The sequence below is a fragment of the Scyliorhinus torazame genome, chromosome 25, assembly GCF_047496885.1.
Source record: "Scyliorhinus torazame isolate Kashiwa2021f chromosome 25, sScyTor2.1, whole genome shotgun sequence".
NCBI classification, from domain to species: domain Eukaryota; kingdom Metazoa; phylum Chordata; class Chondrichthyes; order Carcharhiniformes; family Scyliorhinidae; genus Scyliorhinus; species Scyliorhinus torazame.
Window position 1 is genome coordinate 43717196 of NC_092731.1, and position 18519 is coordinate 43735714.

General features: G+C 46.9%; 1 non-coding gene across 1 annotated transcript; it reads right to left on the minus strand.

The window, feature by feature from the left end:
- Window positions 1–1137: 1137 nt before the first annotated feature.
- Window positions 1138–1209, minus strand: trnad-guc (transfer RNA aspartic acid (anticodon GUC)). The gene has a single exon. It is a non-coding gene; the product is annotated as a tRNA-Asp (tRNA).
- Between the last annotated feature and the right edge of the window lie 17310 nt (window positions 1210–18519).

Sequence of the window (18519 nt, forward strand, 5' to 3'; positions counted from 1 at the left end):
GAATGCGGAATATTTGGCTAATGGTAAAGTTCTTGAAAGTGTGGATGAGCAGAGGGATCTAGGTATCCATGTACATAGATCCCTGAAAGTTGCCACCCAGGTTGATAGGGTTGTGAAGAAGGCCTATGGAGTGTTGGCCTTTATTGGTAGAGGGATTGAGTTCCGGAGTCGGGAGGTCATGTTGCAGCTGTACAGAACTCTGGTACGGCCGCATTTGGAGTATTGCGTACAGTTCTGGTCACCGCATTATAGGAAGGACGTGGAGGCTTTGGAGCGGGTGCAGAGGAGATTTACCAGGATGTTGCTTGGTATGGAGGGAAAATCTTATGAGAAAAGGCTGATGGACTTGAGGTTGTTTTCGTTGGAGAGAAGAAGGTTAAGAGGAGACTTAATAGAGGCATACAAAATGATCAGGGGGTTGGATAGGGTGGACAGTGAGAGCCTTCTCCCGCGGATGGATATGGCTGGCACGAGGGGACATAACTTTAAACTGAGGGATAATAGATATAGGACAGAGGTCAGAGGTAGGTTCTTTACGCAAAGAGTAGTGAGGCCGTGGAATGCCCTACCTGCTACAGTGGTGAACTCGCCAACATTGAGGGCATTTAAAAGTTTATTGGATAAACATATGGATGATAATGGCATAGTGTAGGTTGGATGGCTTTTGTTTCGGTGCAACAACGTGGGCCGAAGGGCCTGTACTGCGCTGTATTGTTCTATGTTCTATGGCGGGGTGCAGGTCATCTGTATCGGCGAATCTGTTCCTAACCAGTAGCTGCGAGTCACTGTCCGATCCTGCTTGATTGTCTTATTATTCACGAGTTGGTTGAGTTGACCGTTGGAGAAATCTCTTTGAATTGTGTCGTTTTTGCGAGTGCATATCGTGTGCGACAAACGGCGCATGTTGAAGGCAGCGCTTTTCTTTTACAGGTGGAAATATGGGAAATGAAGAAGGTCATGTGTCCGTTTCGCTGACCCACGCATTGCACAGAAATATTGGTGTGGGCGGTTTTGATGAGCGGTCTCAATTCCGCACTGCTAATTGCATCTCTGGGGCGGTGTGCCTTGGCGGATTCGACAGCCGATGTACCAATTCTAAAAAACCATTCCCAATTTTTTTCTGGTCAGGTACAAACTCTCCCCGTCGGGGAATTGAACCCCGGTCTCCCACGTGACAGGCGGGGATACTAACCACTATACTAACGAGGAACTTCAATTTGGTGAGCCACGCTTGGCCAACTGAGGGTTTCTGCGCCTCTGAAATCACTCCATTTACTGAAGATGCTCGATTTGTCTGTGAAAACAGCAAAATCGCGGCAACTCAATACCATGTGGAAAGGAAGATCGTCCCATGTTAATTTTGGAAGACTGGATGCAGGATCACCCAAACACTTCCACGTGTATTGAGCTGTAAATATTGAGGCTGTTGTTCACTTCAGACCCTGACATCTGCAGGTGGGCTAATGGCAGCAATATTCACGCGATCAGTTCCAGTGGCATGAGATTCCGCAAAAATTAGATCGGAAATTATGTTTGGCTCCATATAAAGTAAAAACGATTTCAATTAACCTGTTGCCTAAACAGGGCCACTACTTATATAGTCAGCAAGCAACATTATACATCAGACTTTTGTGCAAATGAGGAGATGTGTATTTTTGCTTTTTCCAGAAAACACATTGAATTAAACTGTCTTGTTCACGATCACGACACAGTATGAAGAGAGATGGGATCGGCAGGTTCCAAAATCACGAATCACGTCGACGCTGGTTACATTCGTGTCAGAAGTGTGTCGGCCAAGGGCACAGTGTCTGAGGGACTGGGTCTGCGTGGGGCAATTATGATATTCAGTACACTGTCAATGAGATTTTGTTCCCCTTTACTTCGTAATAATAGACAGAGTAGTGAAGCAAAGAAGACATGAAAGACAAATTCAGGAACCACGGTTCAGAAGGGTCCACTATGCGTCACTTTACAAGACATTTCTTGGAATGAGGCTGATGCGTGTTGAGAGATGATCCGGTTCATCAAATTTATACATTTTGTGTACAGTTTTTGCATTTTCATCACGATTCGAAGGTCGTTGTTTAATATCACGGGGTGCAGGTCATCTGTATCGGCGAATCTGTTCCTAACCAGTAGCTGCGAGTCACTGTCCGATCCTGCTTGATTGTCTTATTATTCACAAGTTGGTTGAGTTGACCGTTGGAGAAATCTCTTTGAATTGTATCGTTTTTGCGAGTGCATATCGTGTGCGTCAAATGGCGCATGTTGAAGGCAGCGTTTTTCTTTTACAGGTGCAAATACGGGAAATGAAGAAGGTAATGTGTCTGTTTCGCCGACCCACGCATTGCACAGAAATATTGGTGCGGGCGGTTTTGAAGAGCGATCTCAATTCCGCACTGTTGATTGCATCTCTGGGGCGGTATACCTTGGCGGATTCGACAGCCGATGTACCGATTCTAAAAAATCTCTCCCAATTTTTTTCTGGTAAGGTACAAACTCTCCCCGTCGGGGAATTAAACCCCGGTCTCCCGCGTGACAGGCGGGGTTACTAACCACTATACTAACGAGGAACTTCGGTTTAACGCGACACGCTTGTTCAACTGAGGGTTTCTGCGCCTCTGAAATCACTCCATTTACTGAAGATGCTCGATTTGTCTGTGAAATCAGTAAAATCGCGGCAACTCAATACCATGTGGAAAGGAAGATCGTCCCATGTTAATTTTGGAAGACTGGATGCAGGATCACCCAAACACTTCCACGTGTATTGAGCTGTAAATATTGAGGCGGTTGTTCACTTCAGACCCTGACATCTGCAGGCGGGCTAATGGCAGCAATATTCACGTGATCAGTTCCAGTGGCATGAGATTCCGCAAAAATTATGTCGGAAATTATGTTTGGCTCCATGTAAAGTAAAAACGATTTCAATTAACCAGTTGCCTAAACAGGGCCACTACTTATATAGTCAACAAGCAACATTATACATCAGACTTTTGTGCAAATCAGGAGATGTGTATTTTTGCTTTTCCCAGAAAACACATTGAATTAAACTGTCTTGTTCACCATCACGACACAGTATGAAGAGAGATGGGATCGGCAGGTTCCAAAATCACGAATCACGTCGACGATGGTTACATTCGTGTCAGAAGTGTGTCGGCCCAGCGCACAGTGTCTGAGGGACTGGGTCTGCTTGGGGCAATTATGATATTCATCACACTGTCAATGAGATTTTGTTCCCCTTTACTTCGTAATAATAGACAGAGTAGTGAAGCAAAGAAGACATGAAAGACAAATCCAGGAACCACGGTTCAGAAGGGTCCACTATGCGTCACTTTACAAGACATTTCTTGGAATGAGGCTGATGCGTGTTGAGAGATGATCCGGTTCATCAAATTTATACATTTTGTGTCCAGTTTTTGCATTTTCATCGCGGTTCGAAGGCCGTTGTTTAATATCGCGGGGTGCAGGTCATCTGTATCGGCGAATCTGTTCCTAACCAGGAGCTGCGAGTCACTGTCCGATCCTGCTTGATTGTCTTACTATTCACGAGTTGGTTGAGTTGACCGTTGGAGAAATCTCTTTGAATTGTATCGTTTTTGCGAGTGCATATCGTGTGCGACAAATGGCGCATGTTGAAGGCAGCGTTTTTCTTTTACAGGGGCAAATATGGGAAATGAAGAAGGTAATGTGTCTGTTTCGCTGACCCACGCATTGCACAGAAATATTGCTGCAGGCGGTTTTGATGAGCGGTCACAATTCCGCACTGTTGATTGCATCTCTGGGGCGGTGTGTCTTGGCGGATTCGACAGCCGATGTATCAATTCTAAAAAATCATCCGCAATTTTTTTCTGGTAAGGTACAAACTCTATCTGTCGGGGAATTGAACCCCGGTCGCCCGCGTGACAGGCAGGGATACTAACCACTATACTATAAAATGAGGCCCATTATCAGAACTTAACTGCGCTGGTATACCGTACCGGGGTATGATTTCCCTCATCAAGACTTTAACCACAGGATCAGCTTTACTATAGATAGTCGGATACGCCTCGACCCATCTGCTGATCACATCCACAATGACCAAAACATATTTGTAACATTGACACCTTTCCAACTCAATTTAATCCATTTGGAGCGTCTCAAAGGGACCACTGGGCAACGGGGTTTGCCCCTTCCCACAAGGGATACCTTTTCCGGTGTTATATTGCTGACAAATCAAACACCGATTACTGATACTTTGGGCCAACCCCTGCATTTTAGGGTGCCACCAAGTGTCCAGCAACAAATCACTAGTCCCTCGAGCCCCACAATGAGTTGCAAAGTGTACACATTCAATGACCCATAAAGCCAGCGCATCAGACATACAAGTCTGATGTGCAGGCGTGGTCCATAAAGAGGAAACAGAATCATATATACAACCTAACCGTTTCCACATTTGTTTATCACTCTCAGGAGCGTCCTCCTGTAACCTTATGACGTCTTGGATGGTTGGCATTGGCTTGTCAGAAGCAGACATATTCATAGTAGATCGTTTAGTCTGACTTAACATTTTAGGCACCATCACTTGCTGAATTTGTGCGGCTGTGCGCGCTGCACGATCTGCTCGTTCATTACCAACGTCAACTGGGGTTGTACCATTCGTGTGGGCAGCGCATTTAATAACGGAAATCTGCGCGGGCATAAGGAGGGCCTGCAGTAGGTCATTAACTAAACCCCGGTGGGATATTTGACCACACATAATCATGTCAGGTTGTTCTGACGAAATGTCACTCAAATCGCCCCTTATTGTGGTAGTTTCCTGAATCAAGGCTAAACAGTCGTGGCCAGGTGCGTCTTCATGGACAGGGGGACCACTAAGAAAACAGGCTGGATTGATAGTGGTACAGTATTTAAATGTCAGACGTGGATTGTTCAAAAGGTATATCTCATACCTATTCTGACGAGCTGCGGTAAGATGCTGACCATTCGCCCCATATCCCTGGCATGGTACTGGTCATGGACCTGACGTGTAATATGAGGGCTTACCGAAGCTGACTGTGGCCATAAATGTGGTGATATTGTACCAAAATCGGCTGTACCTTCTTTTCCCGTGACTGTGGCTGTAACCTTGACTGGCCATTCGGTCTCAAGTAATGGCCGGTATTTGTCCTCCAACTCCCTGTTTCGTCCAGTTCTGTCATAGGCCAGGGTAACGTGATGCAGTGACTGTTCAACGTCTAACGTCCACCACTGGGGGGGTGATAGAAATATAGCACTGTTGTCTCATCCTCCTCTTCGCTGATCCACCCACCCAAAGTCACTATATTGGAGCTCCTGCTGGTAAACTACCATTTCTGCCGCTTGTTGGGGTCGCAGATCATCCTTTTTCATTACATACTCAGTCTTAACCTTTGTAACTGAGCCTCCTTCTTGGCCTACACCCTCCTTCCATTAAAATCTGACTGCCCTTGCCATCTGGGAAGGGTCGTTCTCTATCCAATTCATGTTATTACATTTCACAGCAGTAACCACAGAAGGTGGTAGGCAATGCATTAACATAGCACAGTATTGAGGGGAATTCTGACCATTTTGATACAGCAAATCGCCTGACTGCCCCCGGTGGATTTCATTAAAACGCTCCAGAAATTCCTCTGGCTCGTCGATCTTCCTAGGTTTTAGGTCTAAGATAACAGAAAGATTTATGGGCCTTTGAAATGTGCTATTCAACGCATTCAAGATCTGTGTCCTTCTTTTCTCTATTTGCTCTCTTTTTTTTTAAAACTTAAAAATGTTTGAAAATTCAAATTGAATTACTGCAACTTGCAAGCTTAGCTCTGATCTCAACTCAGAACTAAATTTACAATTTGCTTAACACAAACTTGTATAACATTTACAACTTAATTATTTCTTTATCTTCACAATTTTTCTTTGAACAAGTTTTTTTTTCTTTTACATACACATAAGTATTAGCAAAATCAACTATCATCTCCAGATTGACACTTTTTAAAATGGTGTCCATGACCTTCTTTAAGTTTCTATTAATCTCCAGATAAAATGAGATAAACCTTATTTCAAGTAAGTAAAACTTAAGATTCTGGCAATTTCAATCAATTGCTTTCGAAAATAATAACTTTTATCAAAGAGGTGGAGAAACCCACTGGTTTCCTTTAATTAATTCAAAACGTAACTTTGCTGGTGTTCACTGACTCAAAGGAAAGGTATCCGATTACACTACGGCTGCTGCTGTTATCTCAAAGCCTGAGTGAGAAGCACTGTCTGTTTTCAACTCCGCCTGCTGCTGTTAACCCTTTGAGAGACTTCTGCTTCAACCAATATGCAGCATTCCTCACAATCTCAACTAGACCTTGGAACTTTACAGTCCAAGGAGACAATTTTAGCTTAATCAACTATATATTTTAAAACACTCACACATAGAGTTGAACCATCTTCAGATTTAAAAACAGTTATACTGGACTGAACCTTCATTAATGAAGTCACATCAGCCTCTGAACCCATATAATAGACTGAACTTTCATTATTAAAGTCCCATCAGCCCAAAACCCTAACCCAAGCCGAAACAACAATATGAAATCCCATCAATTAAAGTGCTAATCCCCAGACTGACCTGTGATTTCGTCGAGGCGGTCTTTCTGTGCCAACCGCGAGTGACCAGACTAATCAGACGATAAGAAGAGGGGAACAATCAATGCGCGGTCGTTTTCCAGTTCTACATTGAGGGCCCTTTGTTCCCCATCCTCCTGTTCATAATCAGTCTAATTCTGATTTCGCAGTTGGATCAGGATCGCCCAGAGAAATCCCGGTTTTCGGCACCAAATGTAGATCCGCAAATTTCTTTATCTGTCAGTCTGGCCTCAATAAAAGTTGAGATGGATTCGCACGTAAAAAGAAGTTATTTATTTAGCTTGCAAGCTTGAATCATCTTACAGAAACGTAAGAGACATCCAGCCTCTTACACCCCAGAAAACGACTGAACTAAAAGACAAAGGGATCTCTGCAAAATCAATTCAAATGGTATCAAGTTTCACATACTCGACGGACATAGGTCAGCCTATGTCCCTCCTGACCTGTTCGATCTATTCTGATTGGCTCACTTCCAATCCCCTTCTCTGGCCCCTATCAATGCAGCATCACTCTCATAGACACACCTCTTCCTGCTTTTTCCATGCGGTCTCAAACCCCTTTGTCCCTAACTGCCAGAATCAAAGTGGCTTATTTCTACATACATTAACTAGTAACTCTAAAGTAACTATTTTATATCACATTCGTCAATTATACATCAGACTTTAGTGCAAATCAGGAGATGTGTATTTTTGCTTTTCCCAGAAAACACATTGAATTAAACTGTCTTGTTCACCATCTAGACACAGTATGAAGAGAGATGGGATCGACAGGCTCCAAAATCACGAATCACGTCGACGGTGGTTACATTCGTGTCAGAAGTGTGTCGGCCCAGGGCACAGTGTCTGAGGGACTGGGTCTGCGTGGGGCAATTATGATATTCAGTACACTGTCAATGAGATTTCGTTCCCCTTTACTTCGTAATAATAGACAGAGTAGTGAAGCAAAGAAGACATGAAAGACAAATTCAGGAACCACGGTTCAGAAGGGTCCACTATGCGTCACTTTACAAGACATTTCTTGGAATGAGGCTGATGCGTGTTGAGAGATGATCCGGTTCATCAAATTTATACATTTTGTGTACAGTTTTTGCATTTTCATCGCGGTTCGAAGGCCGTTGTTTAATATCGCGGGGTGCAGGTCATCTGTATCGGCGAATCTGTTCCTAACCAGGAGCTGCGAGTCACTGTCCGATCCTGCTTGATTGTCTTATTATTCACGAGTTGGTTGAGTTGACCGTTGGAGAAATCTCTTTGAATTGTATCGTTTTTGCGAGTGCATATCGTGTGCGACAAATGGCGCATGTTGAAGGCAGCGTTTTTCTTTTACAGGGGCAAATGTGGAAATGAAGAAGGTAATGTGCCCGTTTCGCTGACCCACGCATTGCACAGAAATATTGGTGCCAGCGGTTTTGATGAGCGGCCTCAATTCCGCCCTGTTGATTGCATCCCTGGGGCGGTGTGCCTTGGCGGATTCGACAGCCGATGTACCAATTCTAAAAAATAATTCCCAAATTTTTTCTGTTGAAGTACAAACTCTTCCCATCGGGGAATTGAACCCCGGTCTCCCACGTGACAGGCGGGGATACGAACCACTATACTAACGAGGAACTTCAAATTTGTGAGCCCCGCTTGGCCAACTGAGGGTTTCTGCGCCTCTGAAATCACTCCATTTACTGAAGATGCTCGATTTGTCTGTGAAATCAGTAAAATCGCGGCAACTGAATACCATGTGGAAAGGAAGATCGTCCCATGTTAATTTTGGAAGACTGGATGCAGGATCACCCAAACTCTTCCGCGTGTATTGAGCTGTAAATATTGAGGCGGTTCTTCACTTCAGACCCTGACATCTGCAGGCGGGCTAATGGCAGCAATATTCACGCGATCAGTTCCAGTGGCATGAGATTCCGCAGAAATTAGATTGGAAATTATATTTCGCTCCATGTAAAGTAAAAACGATTTCAATTAACCAGTTGCCTAAAGAGGGCCACTACTTATATAGTCAGCGAGCAACATCATACATCAGTCTTTTGTGCAAATCAGGAGATGCGTATTTTTGCTTTTCCCAGAAAACACATTGAATTAAACTGTCTTGTTCACCATCACGACACAGTATGAAGAGAGATGGGATCGGCAGGTTCCAAAATCACGAATCACGTCGACGGTGGTTACATTCGTGTCAGAAGTGTGTCGGCCCAGCGCACAGTGTCTGAGGGACTGGGTCTGCGTGGGGCAATTATGATATTCAGTACACTGTCAATGAGATTTCGTTCCCCTTTACTTCGTAATAATAGACAGAGTAGTGAAGCAAAGAAGACATGAAAGACAAATTCAGGAACCACGGTTCAGAAGGGTCCACTATGCGTCACTTTACAAGACATTTCTTGGAATGAGGCTGATGCGTGTTGAGAGATGATCCGGTTCATCAAATTTATACATTTTATGTCCAGTTTTTGCATTTTCATCGCGGTTCGAAGGCCGTTGTTTAATATCGCGGGGTGCAGGTCATCTGTATCGGCGAATCTGTTCCTAACCAGTAGCTGCGAGTCACTGTCCGATCCTGCTTGATTGTCTTATTATTCACGAGTTGGTTGAGTTGACCGTTGGAGAAATCTCTTTGAATTGTATCGTTTTAGCGAGTGCATATCGTGTGCGACAAACGGCGCATGTTGAAGGCAGCGTTTTTCTTTTACAGGGGCAAATGTGGGAAATGAAGAAGGTAATGTGCCCGTTTCGCTGACCCACGCATTGCACAGAAATATTGGTGTGGGCGGTTTTGATGAGCGGTCTCAATTCCGCCCTGTTGATTGCATCTCTGGGGCGGTGTGCCTTGGCGGATTTGACAGCCGATGTACCAATTCTAAAAACTAATTCCCATTTTTTTTCTGGTAAGGTACAAGCTCTCCCCATCAAGGAATAGAACCCCGGTCGCCCGCGTGACAGGCAGGGTACTAACCACTATACTAACGAGGAACTTTGATTTTGTGAGCCCCGCTTGGCCAACTGAGGGTTTCTGCGCCTCTGAAATCACTCAATTAACTGAAGATGCTCGATTTGTCTGTGAAATCAGTAAAATCGCGGCAACTCAATACAATGTGGAAAGGAAGATCGTCCCATGTTAATTTTGGAAGGCTGGATGCAGGATCATCCAAACACTTCCGCGTGTATTGAGCTGTAAATATTGAGGCGGTTGTTCACTTCAGACCCTGACATCTGCAGGCGGGCTAATGGCAGCAATATTCACGCGATCAGTTCCAGTGGCATGAGATTCCGCAGAAATTAGATCGGAAATTATATTTGTCTCCATGTAAAGTAAAAACGATTTCAATTAACCAGTTGCCTAAAGAGGGCCACTACTTATATAGTCAGCAAGCAACATGATACATCAGACTTTTGTGCAAATCAGGAGATGTGTATTGTTGCTTTTCCCAGAAAACACATTGAATTAAACTGTCTTGTTCACCATCACGACACAGTATGAAGAGAGATGGGATCGGCAGGTTCCAAAATCACGAATCACGTCGACGGTGGTTACATTCGTGTCAGAAGTGTGTCGGCCCAGGGCACAGTGTCTGAGGGACTGGGTCTGCGTGGGGCAATTATGATATTCAGTACACTGTCAATGAGATTTTGTTCCCCTTTACTTCGTAATAATAGACAGAGTAGTGAAGCAAAGAAGACATGAAAGACAAATTCAGGAACCACGGTTCAGAAGGGTCCACTATGCGTCACTTTACAAGACATTTCTTGGAATGAGGCTGATGCGTGTTGGGAGATGATCCGGTTCATCAAATTTATACATTTTGTGTCCAGTTTTTGCATTTTCATCGCGGTTCGAAGGCCGTTGTTTAATATCGCGGGGTGCAGGTCATCTGTATCGGCAAATCTGTTCCTAACCAGTAGCTGCGGGTCACTGTCCGATCCTGCCTGAGTTGGTTGAGTTGACCGTTGGAGAAATCTCTCTGAATTGTATCATTTTTGCGAGTGCATATCGTGTGCGACAAATGGCGCATGTTGTAGGCAGCGTTTTTCTTTTACAGGGGCAAATGTGGGAAATGAAGAAGGTAATGTGTCCGTTTCGCTGACCCACGCATTGCACAGAAATTTTGGTGCGGGCGGTTGTAGCGCACAAAGACTCCGTGAGACGAATAGAGGGAAATCGATGAGGCTTTATTAAGCGTGTCTGTTCCCCCGCAGCTCGATAGTAGAATGGCCTGCGGGGGAGGACTCCGGCTTCTTATACTCCGCCTTCAGGGCGGAGCTAGATGTCAACGGCCAACCAGGACCCAAGATCTGTCAGCCAATAACATTAGGGCTTCCAGTGCCACATGACCCCCAATACATACTACCACATTCACCCCTTGTCAAAAATGAACCCGGCGGGGTGATGCTTCGTATGGTGGTAAGGGTTTACAGGGCTGGTCCTGGGAGGAAAAAAAAACATTCACATGGTAATACAGTATGTACACTTTTGTCCTGTTTGAACTATTTACAGAGGGTATAGGGAGAAAAGCAAAATGTTCTTGTGAAAATTCTATATTTTGATTTAGATCGACGCCACGAGTCGGTCGGGCGGTCTGGTCGTCCGTGTCGATCGCCTCGGCCCCCGTGGTGGTGGTGGTGCTTGTACCGGTGTTGTCGTCTCCGGGAGCCTTACGGTTTCAGCTTGGGCTTTATTCTTGGTCGGGCCTGAGGGGAGGGGAACCGATCCTCCTGGGAAGGGGGCGGTCGTGGGGTGCGGCGGTGGCAGGAAGAGGGGGGGTTGGGTGAATGGTGTCGGGGGGGTGTGTGTGTTGCCGGCGGGCGCCAGATCCTGCAGGGAGACCGTGTCCTGTCGGCCGTCGGGGACTCCACGTTAGCGTACTGCGGGTTCGCGTGGAGGAGGTGAACCCTTTCAACCAACGGGTCCGCCTTATGTGCCCGCACATGCTTTCGGAGCAAGATGGGTCCTGGGGCCGCCAGCCAGGTCGGCAGCGACGTTCCAGAGGAGGACCTCCTAGGGAAGACAAGGAGACGCTCATGAGGCATTTGATTAGTGCTCGTACATAATAACGACCGGATGGAATGGAGAGCGTCCGGGAGGACCTCCTGCCACCGTGAAACTGGGAGGTCCCTGGACCGTAGGGCCAGTAGGACGGTCTTCCAGGCCGTGCCGTTCTCCCTCTCTACTTGCCTGTTCCCCCGGGGGTTGTAGCTGGTCGTCCTGCTTGAGGCTATGCCCTTACTGAGCAGGAACTGGCGCAGCTCGTCACTCATGAAAGAGTGGACGTATGCGGGGCAACCGAACAGTGTGAAGATGGTGTTCAGGGCTTTAATGACTGTGGCCGCGGTCATGTCAGAGCAGGGAATGGCGAATGGGAAGCGGGAGTATTAGTCCATCACATTAAGAAAATATGTGTTGCGGTCGGTGGAGGGGAGGGGCCCTTTGAAATCGAGACTAAGGCGTTCAAAGGGGCGGGAAGCCTTAATCAGGTGCGCACCATCCGGCCTGAAAAAATGCGGTTTGCATTCCGCCCAGATGTGGCAGTCCCTTGTGACTGTACGGACCTCCTCTAAAGAGTATGGGAGGTTGCGGGACTTGATGAAGTGGAAAAACCGAGTGACCCCCGGGTGGCAGAGGTCCTCGTGGAGGGTTTGGAGGCGGTTAATTTGTGTGTTGGCACATGTGCCGCGGGATAGGGCATCGGACGGCTCATTCAGCTTTCCGGGACGATACAAAATCTCGTAGTTGAAGGTGGAGAGCTCGATCCTCCATCTTAAGATCTTGTCGTTTTTGATTTTGCCCTGCAGTGCATTATCGAACATGAAGGCTACCGACCGTTGGTCAGTGAGGAGAGTGAATCTCCTGCCGGCCAGGTAATGCCTCCAATGTCGCACAGCTTCCACTATGGCTTGGGCTTCCTTTTCCACTGAGGAGTGGCGGATTTCTGAGGCGCGGAGGGTCCGGGAGAAAAAGGCCACGGGTCTGCCCGCTTGGTTAAGGGTGGCCGCTAGAGCTACGTCGGAGGCGTCGCTCTCGACCTGGAAGGGGAGGGACTCGTCGATGGCGCGCATCGTGGCCTTTGCGATATCCGCTTTGATGCGGCTGAAGGCCTGGCAAGCCTCTGTCGACAGAGGGAAGGTCGTGGTCTGTATTAGGGGGCTGGCCTTGTCTGCGTACTGGGGGACCCACTGGGCGTAGTATGAAAAGAACCCCAGGCAGCGTTTCAGGGCTTTTGGGCAGTGCGGGAGGGGGAATTCCATGAGGGCGCGCATACGTTTGGGGTCGGGGCCTATTATCCCATTGCGCACTACGTAGCCCAGAATGGCTAGCCGATTGGTGCTAAAAACGCACTTGTCCTCGTTGTACGTGAGGTTCAAGGCTTTGGCGGTCTGGAGGAATTTTTGGAGGTTGGCGTCGTGGTCCTGCTGGTCGTGGCCGCAGATGGTTACATTGTCGAGATACGGGAATGTGGCCCGCAACCCGTGTTGGTCAACCATTCGGTCCATCTCCCGTTGGAAGACCGAGACCCCGTTTGTGACGCCAAATGGGACCCTTAGGAAATGGTATAATCGCCCGTCTGCCTAAAAGGCTGTGTACTTGCGGTCACTTGGGTGGATAGGGAGCTGATGGTAGGCGGACTTGAGGTCCACGGTGGAGAAGACTTTATATTGGGCAATCCGATTGACCATGTCGGATATGCGGGGGAGAGGGTACGCGTCTAGTTGTGTGTACCTATTGATGGTCTGGCTATAGTCTATGACCATCCTTTGTTTCTCCCCTGTCTTCACTACTACCACCTGCGCTCTCCAGGGACTATTGCTGGCCTGGATTATGCCCTCCTTTAGTAGCCGCTGGACTTCGGACCGAATGAAGGTCTGGTCCTGGGCGCTGTACCGTCTGCTCCTAGTGGCGACGGGTTTGCAATCCGGGGTGAGGTTCGCAAACAAGGACGGGGGTTGCACCTTGAGGGTTGCGAGGCCGCAGATAGTGAGTGGGGGTATTTGGCAGCCGAATTTGAACGTAAGGCTCTGTAGATTGCATTGGAAATCTAATCCCAGTAAGGTGGGGGCGCAGAGTTGGGGAAGGACGTTTAGTTTGTAGTTTTTGAACTCCCTCCCCTGCACCGTTAGGGTAACTATGCAGAATCCTTGGATCTGTACGGAGTGGGATCCTGCAGCTAGGGAAATCTTTTGTGCGCTGGGGTAGGTGGTCAAGGAACAGCGTCTTAACGTGTCGGGGTGGATAAAGCTCTCCGTGCTCCCGGAGTCGACTAGGCATGGTGTCTCGTGGCCGTTTATTAGCACCGTTGTGGTCGTCGTCTGGAGTGTCCGGGGCCGAGCTTGATCGAGCGTAATTGAAGCGAGACGTGGTTGTAGTAGTGGAGTGGGGTCCGTTGTTGCCGTCCAAGATGGCGTCGGGGATGAAACATGGGACACATGTTGCTGCGAACGCCGTCTGGAAATCCTCCGAGTCTTCGATGACGGAGAAGATCTCCGTGCTCACCCTCGAGTGCAGGACCTGTAGTTTTTGGTCTTCTGTGACCTGGCCGGTGGCCGTTCTGAGGTAGGCCTCGAAGCAAGTCTGCCAGTGCTTGAAGGCTGCTGCCACATTCACTGCGTGGGGGCTGATCCTCAGGCATTCCGGAATGATCCTGAGCTCCATAGTCCTTTTTAGGCACGCTTAATAAATTGTAGCGCACAAAGACTCCGTGGGACGAATAGAGTGAAGTCGATGAGGCTTTATTAAGCGTGTCTGTTCCCCCGCAGCTCGATAGTAGAATGGCCTGCGGTATACATACTACCACAGCGGTTTTGATGAGCGGTCTCAATTCCGCACTGTTGATTGCATCTCTGGGGCGGTGTGCCTTGGCGGATTCGACAGCCGATGTACCAATTCTAAAAAATCATTCCCAATTTTTTTCTGGTAAGGTACAAGCTCTCCCCGTCGGGGAATTGAACCCCGGTTACCGCGTGACAGGCGGGGATATTAACCACTATACTAACAAGGAACTTCACAAGGAGCGAAATCACTCCATTTACTGAAGATGCTCGATTTGTCTGTGAAATCAGTACAATCGCGGCAACGCAATACCATGTGGAAATGAAGATCGACCCATGTTAACTTTGGAAGACTGGATGCAGGATCACCCAAACTCTTCCGCGTGTATTAAGCTGTAAATATTGAGGCGGTTCTTCACTTCAGACCCTGGCATCTGCAGGTGGGCTAATGGCAGCAATATTCACGCGATCAGTTCCAGTGGCATGAGATTCCGCAGAAATTAGATCGGAAATTATATTTGGCTCCATGTAAAGTAAAAACGATTTCAATTAACCCGTTGCCTAAACAGGGCCACTACTGATATAGTCAGCAAGCAACATTATACATCAGACTTTTGTGCAAATCAGGAGATGCGTATTTTTGCTTTTCCCAGAAAACACATTGAATTAAACTGTCTTGTTCACCATCAGGACACAGTATGAAGAGAGGTGGGATCGGCAGGTTCCAAAATCACGAATCACGTCGACGCTGGTTACATTCGTGTCAGAAGTGTGTCGGCCCAGGGCACAGTGTCTGAGGGACTGGGTCTGCGTGGGGCAATTATGATATTCAGTACACTGTCAATGAGATTTCGTTCCCCTTTACTTCGTAATAATAGACAGAGTAGTGAAGCAAAGAAGACATGAAAGACAAATTCAGGAACCACGGTTCAGAAGGGTCCACTATGCGTCACTTTACAAGACATTTCTTGGAATGAGGCTGATGCGTGTTGGGAGATGATCCGGTTCATCAAATTTATACATTTTGTGTCCAGTTTTTGCATTTTCATCGCGGTTCGAAGGCCGTTGTTTCATATCGCGGGGTGCAGGTCATCTGTATCGGCGAATCTGTTCCTAACCAGTAGCTGCGAGTCACTGTCCGATCCTGCCTGAGTTGGTTGAGTTGACCGTTGGAGAAATCTCTTTGAATTGTATCGTTTTTGCGAGTGCATATCGTGTGCGACAAATGGCGCATGTTGAAGGCAGCGTTTTTCTTTTACAGGGGCAAATATGGGAAATGAAGAAGGTAATGTGTCTGTTTCGCTGACGCACGCATTGCACAGAAATATTGGTGCGGGCGGTTTTGATGAGCGGTCTCAATTCCGCCCTGTTGATTGCATCTCTGGGGCGGTGTGCCTTGGCGGATTCGACAGCCGATGTACCAATTCTAAAAAATCATTCCCAATTTTTTTCTGGTAAGGTATGAACTCTCCCCGTCGGGGAATTGAACCCCAGTCTCCCGCGTGACAGGAATACTAACCACTGTACGAACAAGGAACTTCGGTTTAGTGCGACACGCTTGACCAACTGAGGGTTTCTGTGCCTCTGATATCACTCCATTTACTGAAGATGCTCGATTTGTCTGTGAAATCAGTAAAATCACGGCAACTCAATACCATGTGGAAAGGAAGATCGTCCCATGTTAATTTTGGAAGACTGGATGCAGGATCACCCAAACACTTCCACGTGTATTGAGCTGTAAATATTGAGGCGGTTGTTCACTTCAGACCCTGACATCTGGAGGCGGGCTAATGGCAGCAATATTCACGCGATCAGTTCCAGTGGCACGAGATTCCGCAAAAATTATATCGGAAATTATGTTTGGCTCCATATAAAGTAAAAACGATTTCAATTAACCAGTTGCCTAAACAGGCCACTACTTATATAGTCAACAAGCAACATTATACATCAGACTTTTGTGCAAATCAGGAGATGTGTATTTTTGCTTTTCCCAGAAAACACATTGAATTAAACTGTCTTGTTCACCATCACGACACAGTATGAAGAGAGGTGGGATCGGCAGGCTCCAAAATCACGAATCACGTCGACGGTGGTTACATTCGTGTCAGACGTGTGTCGGCCAAGGGCACATTGTCTGAGGGACTGGGCCTGCGTGGGGCAATTATGATATTCAGTACACTGTCAATGAGATTTTGTTCCCCTTTTCTTCGTATTAATAGACAGAGTAGTGAAGCAAAGAAGACATGAAAGACAAATTCAGGAACCACAACCGTCACTTTACAAGACATTTCTTGGAATGAGGCTAATGCGTGTTGAGAGATGATCCGGTTCATCAAATTTATACATTTTGTGTCCAGTTTTTGCATTTTCATCGCGGTTCGAAGGCCGTTGTTTAATATCGCGGGGTGCAGGTCATCTGCATCGGCGAATCTGTTCCTAACCAGTAGCTGCGAATCACTGTCGGATCCTGCCTGAGTTGGTTGAGTTGACCGTTGGAGAAATCTCTTTGTATTGTATCGTTTTTGCGAGTGCATATCGTGTGCGACAAATGGCGCACGTTGAAGGCAGCGTTTTTCTTTTACGGGGCAAGTGTGGGAAATGAAGAAGGTAATGTGTCCGTTTCGCTGACCCACGCATTGCACAGAAATATTGGTGCGGGCGGTTTTGATGAGCGGTCTCAATTCCGCACTGTTGATTGCATCTCTGGGGCGGTGTGCCTTGGCGGATTCGACAGCCGATGTACCAATTCTAAAAAATCATTCCACATTTTTTTCTGGTAAGGTACACACTCTCCCCGTCGGGGAATTGAACCCCGGTCTCCCGCGGGACAGGCAGGGATACTAACCACGATACTAACGAGGAACTTCGATTTGGCGAGCCACGCTTGGCCAACTGAGGGTTTCTGCGCATCTGAAATCAGTCCATTTACTGAAGATGCTCGATTTGTCTGTGAAATCAGTAAAATCGCGGCAACTCAATACCATGTGGAAAGGAAGATCGTCCCATGTTAATTTTGGAAGACTGGATGCAGGATCATCCAAACACTTCCGCGTGTATTGAGCTGTAAATATTGAGGCGGTTCTTCACTTCAGACCCTGACATCTGCAGGCGGGCTAATGGCAGCAATATTCACGCGATCAGTTCCAGTGGCATGATATTCCGCAAAAATTATATCGGAAATTATGTTTGGCTCCATGTAAAGTAAAAATGATTTCAATTAACCAGTTGCCTAAACAGGGCCACTACTTATATAGTCAGCAAGCAACATGATACATCAGACTTTTGTGCAAATCAGGAGATGTGTATTTTTGCTTTTCCCAGAAAACACATTGAATTAAACTGTCTTGTTCACCATCACGACACAGTATGAAGAGAGATGGGATCGGCAGGTTCCAAAATCACGAATCACGTCGACGATGGTTACATTCGTGTCAGAAGTGTATCGGCCCAGGGCACAGTGTCTGAGGGACTGGGTCTGCGTGGGGCAATTATGATATTCAGTACACTGTCAATGAGATTTCGTTCCCCTTTACTTCGTAATAATAGACAGAGTAGTGAAGCAAAGAAGACATGAAAGACAAATTCAGGAACCACGGTTCAGAAGGGTCCACTCTGCGTCACTTTACAAGACATTTCTTGGAATGAGGCTGATGCGTGTTGAGAGATGATCCGGTTCATCAAATTTATACATTTTGTGTTCAGTTTTTATATTTTCATCGCGGTTCGAAGGCCGTTGTTTAATATCGCCGCGTGCAGGTCATCTGTATCGGCGAATCTGTTCTTAACCAGTAGCTGCGAGTCACTGTCCGATCCTGCCTGAGTTGGTTGAGTTGACCGTTGGAGAAATCTCTTTGAATTGTATCGTTTATGCGAGTGCATATCGTGTGCGACAAATGGCGCATGTTGAAGGCAGCGTTTTTCTTTTACAGGGTCAAATGTGGGAAATGAAGAAGGTAATGTGCCCGTTTAGCTGACCCTACGCATTGCACAGAAATATTGGTGCGGGCGGTTTTGACGACCGGTCTCAATTCCGCCCTGTTGATTGCATCTCTGGGGCGGTGTGCCTTGGCGGATTTGACAGCCGATGTACCAATTCTAAAAAATAATCCTCAATTTTTTTCTGTTAAGGTACACACTCACCCCG